Source organism: Lacerta agilis, chromosome 9 (assembly GCF_009819535.1).
Source record: "Lacerta agilis isolate rLacAgi1 chromosome 9, rLacAgi1.pri, whole genome shotgun sequence".
NCBI classification, from domain to species: Eukaryota; Metazoa; Chordata; class Lepidosauria; order Squamata; family Lacertidae; genus Lacerta; species Lacerta agilis.
The window spans coordinates 37,706,978-37,712,981 of NC_046320.1; positions in this window are offsets into that span (position 1 = coordinate 37,706,978).

Consider the following 6,004-nt stretch of genomic DNA (forward strand, 5'->3'; position numbering starts at 1 on the left):
GAGGCGAGGAACACGCTGCCGCCGCCGCCACCACGAGTCCAGCTGGGCGCATGGGAAGCTCTTTGTAGAGCCGCGCAGCGAAAGTTGGAAGGAAGTTGCTCCCTGGCTGCTTTCCCTCTGAGATCCCTTTCCTAGTGAAGGCTTCCTAAATCCTCCAGGCTCCGTCTGGTTGGGTGGGATTCCGACTCTCCACCTCCGGGCAGAGAGAAGTCGGATCAGCCCCCTCCTTTACCCAGCCCCCCGTTCCCGAGGAGGGGGAACGACTCTCTCTCTCTCTCTCTCTCTCTCTCTCTCCCTCCCTCCCTCCCTCTCTCTCAAAGCCAGACGCTTGCAATGTTCAGAAGAAGAGCATGCAACCTCAAAGACAACCTCCTCCACCCACGGCAAAAAAGGGAAAAAAGAGTGGGGGGAACGTTAAGGGTGGTGTTTGTTTTTTTAAGCAGTTCCTCCCTGTAGAGGAGGAGGGACTGTGGCTGCTTCTCTTGAGAAACCAGGATCATCGGATGAGGCACCCCACCACTTTCGGGATCTACAAAAAGGAGGCCCACGAGGAAAGCTTGGGAGCTGTGAATGCTCCCAAGGGTGGGCTTCACTGAAACAAAAGTGAGCCACAAATGCGCTAGAAATAAAAAGCAAGGAGTGGATCCTGAGTGGGAAAGGGATAGGTACCAGGAAATAGAGGGGAATGGTTCCCGGCTCCAACGACTTTTTATAAATACAAGTTTTCATAGTTGTACTTCTTTAGTTATGTTTCAGGGTCTGTGGGGCTCCCTGCCACAGCAGTTCTGCAATGTGACCCTCCTTCGCAGCCCCCCATTCCCCAAGACTGCTTTTAAGCCCAGTACTGTAGCTTTCAGTAATAAGGTTTAGGTATCAGATTGACACCCAGACTGGAGAGACAGCATGAACTATTAATGAAGACTGTTCATTAAAGGTTACGTGTTGTTGATTAAGGGAACACTCAAATTTATTTTGGGGTCTGTGCTCAACGAACCGTTTCTAAGGACTCAAGAGCTTCGGACACCAACCACTAAGTAGTTTTTAAAGGTAAATGGACCCCTGACCATTAGGTCCAGTCGTGTCCGACTCTGGGGTTGCGGTGCTCATCTCGCATTACTGGCCGAGGGAGCCGGCGTACAGCTTCCGGGTCATGTGGCCAGCATGACTAAGCTGCTTCTGGTGATCCAGAGCAGCGCACAGAAATGCCGTTTCCTTTCCGCTGGAGCGGTACCTATTTATCTACTTGCACTTTGACGTGCTTTCGAACTGTTAGGTTGGCAGGAGCTGGGACTGAGCAACGGGAGCTCACCCTGTCATGGGGATTCGAACCGCCGACCTTCTCAGGCCAAATTCCCTAAACAGCCACCCCAACCACATTTATTCACATCACAACCTGGCCCAGCTACTCGGTAGAATCTGCCTTTGATGCCAAAGCTCTCCTTGTTGTACTAAGATGATTTTAAAAACTTGCTCATGTAACCTTGCTGTAAGACTTTTACATAGGGCAGCCTCTGAGCCTAACACAGTTGCCGGCTTCCTTCTGACCTTCACCAGGAACACCAAGGACCAGGGGTGCCAACTTGAATAAAATATTGGGAGGGGGCAGGTAAGCCCTGCACCACGTAATTGATCACATGACACAGTGCAGGCACACCATTTGAATGACAATGCTCATCTTGGCTCCTATGACAAAGACAACTGTATCACCAGTTTTCCCAAGTGACATTATTCTAACAGTTGACTGTCCACTGTCTAGACTCTTCAGCCAATCAGAATCCGTTGTTTCCCACACCAGCCAACATGAATTTACCTGATCCAAGCCCCGCCGATGAATACAAAAAGCAATACTGTAATCTAAAAGAGATAGACAACTTTAACAGGGACAACAAGTGATGGGGAATAGCAATACTAGACCTTGAGAAACTGGAATGATGACCCTGGAAGTAGAATGATGTTTGCATGTTTTTGGTGCCTGAGTCACTCTTCGTAAGTGTGATCCTACAGAATCTTCTGCATCCATTTTCTAATCTGAAGAACTCTCAGAAACATTTTCACTCAAATGAGTTGGGAGAGGAATTTCGCCCTCCACCACCACCTCTGTTGATTGTTCACTTCTTTCAACTTCTTACATGGTCAGGCATGTTAATGGCAGATAGGGCTTAGTCAGCAACCTCAGTGTTTTCGGGAAATGTCCAGAGGCCATTTGTTCTCTGAGGCAGTACTGAGGATGGGTATGAACTAGATCAGGCACCCCCAAACTTGGCCCTCCTGATGTTTTGGGACTATAATTCCCATCATCCCTGACCACTGGTCCTGTTAGCTAGGGATGATGGGAGTTGTAGTCCCAAAACATCTGGAGGGCTGAGTTTGGGGATGCCTGCACCAGATGCTCCATAAATAAGAATGGGTATATGTTCTTTGAAGGACTTGGTTTATACATCACATCGTACTTCTTTAAAGAGAAATGGGGGGAGGGGGGACATTTCAACTTCCTCATAAACAGCTTCCTTAATCCATCTCTAAATGAAAATAAATCTTCAGTTGTTGTTCAGTCGTTCAGTCGTGTCCGACTCTTCGTGACCCCATGGACCAGAGCACGCCAGGCACCCCTATCCTCCACTGCCTCCCGCAGTTTGGCCAAACTCATGCTAGTCGCTTTGAGAACACTGTCCAACCATCTCATCCTCTGTCGTCCCCTTCTCCTTGTGCCCTCCATCTTTCCCAACATCAGGATCTTTTCCAGGGAGTCTTCTCTTCTCATGAAGTGGCCAAAGCACTGGAGCCTCAACTTCAGGATCTGTCCTTCCAGTGAGCACTCAGGGCTGATTTCTTTAAGGATGGATAAGTTTGATCTTTTTGCAGTCCATGGGACTCTCAAGAGTCTCCCCCAGCACCATAATTCAAAAGCATCAATTCTTCAGCAATCAGTCTTCTTTATGGTCCAGCTCTCACTTCCATACATTACTACTGGGAAAACCATAGCTTTACGTATACGGACCTTTGTCGGCAAGGTGATGTCTCTGCTTTTTAAGACGCTGTCTAGGTTTGTCATTGCTTTCCTCCCAAGAAGCAGGCGTCTTTTAATTTCGTGACTGCTGTCACCATCTGCAGTGATCATGGAGCCCAAGAAAGTAAAATCTCTCACTGCCTCCATTTCTTCCCCTTCTATTTGCCAGGAGGTGATGGGACCAGTGGCCATGATCTTAGTTTTTTTTATGTTGAGCTTCAGTAGGTCATACATAACATGGAAAGTTAACGATCCTGTTTCTGTTGGTTGGGTTTGCAGTGTAAATTACGTTACAAACCTGCTGAAGGATAGATGTATTCTAATATTTTTCTCACTATAAAATTTGAGCTGTCCTTTCTTCCAAGGGATAGATTTTTCCTGAGCCATTTATGAAACTATCATCTTGGAACTTCTGTAGAGTGCAAATAATTAATGTGGAATTAGGAAATCAAGGGAAAGTGTACTGCCTCTCTGCATAAGGCCTGTCTGTGGTGCCTGAAATATATGTTGTCTTTTTGTCCACATGGAATGCTCAGAGATGAGTAATGTGGTTTAGTTCAAAAACAAAACACGACTTTTTTCCAAGCTATGAATTGGAATTTTCCAACTATTTAGTGACATACGTTAATTCTGAGCTGTTAAAATGTGACCAAACATGTCACTCATCAAGAGCCATGTAAACAACACAATATTTGCTAGTGATTGATGTTAATAGTTTTCACACACAATAAATGCCTTTTGAAATTCTATTTATTTATTCAAAATATTTATAGGCTGGTTTTCCAAGTCTTCCCATGGGCATCCGGTTGGCCATTATGAGAACTGGATGCTAGACTGGATCACCAGCTTGATCTTGCACAGCTAATCGTGTGGTCTTAAAACACTGTTTCACAGCAACAAAAGGACATTTGTGATTAAATATAAAGTGAGGATAGCAGTATGTTGATGGAATGGCTTGTTAAGCAATTTTCCACATTCCACCAGTCCGTCAACTGGTTAAAAACAGGGGGCCTGAAATAAAGAAATAAAAAAGATACTGTAAAACATTTTCCATGGTTTGTACCTGATTTTTTTAAAAAAAGGATATTATAAAACATTTTCATAGTTTGTGCTGTGTCAGAGAGAAAGTGAGTCATGAACCACACAAAAGTCATTTTGCAATTGCCTTATGAATTTAATTGGGGCTTTAATCGAATTGCCTAGAAGCATGTGGCCTGTGGATTGCAGCAGGAGAGAAAGGAAAGAGGGGACTATATTTTAGCCTTCACTTTAACTGATGTGAGGGGGCAGCAAACAGAAGCTTGGGCAAAATACATCGCAGAATTTCACGTGTGCCAAGTGATGGTACTAGTCTGATTACCATTAAGATGGGCCAACACTTGCCATATCTGGCTTCAGCTCCACCCATCTGTTGCTGACATTGTGCTATAAGTGCTGCTGATACTTTTTAACTGCTGTCTTTTTGCTGCTGGTTGTGCTGAAGCTCCACATATATTTCCCTTAAACTGCTCATTCACCTGAAGGCCACAAGATATGGTCTAAATAAGGGATGGGGAACCTGTGCCCCTTCAGATGTTGTTGGACTACAACTGCCATCAACCACAGCCGCCATGGCTAATGGTCAGGGATGGTGGGAGTTGTAGTCCAACAACATCTGGAGGGCCACAGGGTTTGTTGAAACTTGAAAGCGTGCTTTCACTATCTGTGAGACAGGGAGATAAAACTTGCTTCAATTAATAATATCTTAATTCCTTCGTGTCAAAGAGTTGGTGGGCTGGGGGAGCAACCATCTGGGCAGAAGACGCTGTTATTTTTATTGCTTCCTCTACTTATTTTTTCCCCCACTCAGTTTTTGTTGGCAGATCATGGTTTATATTCTGGCATGGGTTTTAAAGTGAATTCCATGTGGTATACACTTTTTATTTTCAGCGATCAAAGACTGGAGTGCAGAAATCTGATGTTGATTCTTGTTACTGCTCATTTCCAGGTAGCCAATTGTTAAGGTAACCCACACAAGTACTTAAATTACTTAAATCTTACAAGTCTCTTCTTTGTCTTATGAGCTAACATAAGACAATCTATGGTCCATCTAGCTCAGTATTGTTTACACTGACTGGTAGCAGCTCTCCAGGTTGAACTGTCCCATCCCTACCTGTGAGATGCTAGTTACAAATCTCTCTTTTGTACATGCATATGTGGTCACTAGGGAAGAAAGGATCTGTCCATTTTGGTTCTCTCAGCTTCTTATTTTCACAAACTTAAATTCAGTTCTCTCCATTTTACAACAATTTACAATTTTTAAGTCAAATTTATCTTAATAAGCACTTTTTATATGGAGTTTTGAGCAATGTGTGCATTGCTGCAAGCAATTTCCCCTTAGAATGCATTTTTGTATGTTATTTTTGCTAATATTTTCATTTTTATGCACACTTTCCCCTAATATGTGCATTTTGCAAACATAGGTGGTTGGGGAACTACATTGCAAAAATTCAGATAAGCTGCAATAGTTGAAGGACAGCTGGAGTTTTGGTTCACCTATTGTTTCAGAAGATGTGGGTTTGATAGATTCAAATAAAATAGAAGAAAACTAAACCAAAGCTGCTTATGTGTGTCTGTCACCTTGTAGAGGAGTCCCCTTTCAGCACACACAGAGGGAAGCAATCCCCCCCCCACTTCCTAATACATTCTGAAATCCAAGTCATATGGAACCCATCATATGGGTTTACAGGGGTTGCTTTCCTCCTGTTGTCCCATACACACACAATGCAAATAATCTCATCTAGCCATGAGTTAGTAACCTTGAACCAATCAGCCACTATCTCTGAGCCTATCATATCCTACAGGGTTGTGGGTGGGAAGAAGAGAATCATATATACTATCCCGAAGTCCTTGGAGGAAGTACAGTATGAACAAAACCAAATATTAACAGGAGATGCCAACCCCTGATTTCTACAAAACAAAAAGTAATTTTACCAACCACATTTTTTAAATGAAAAG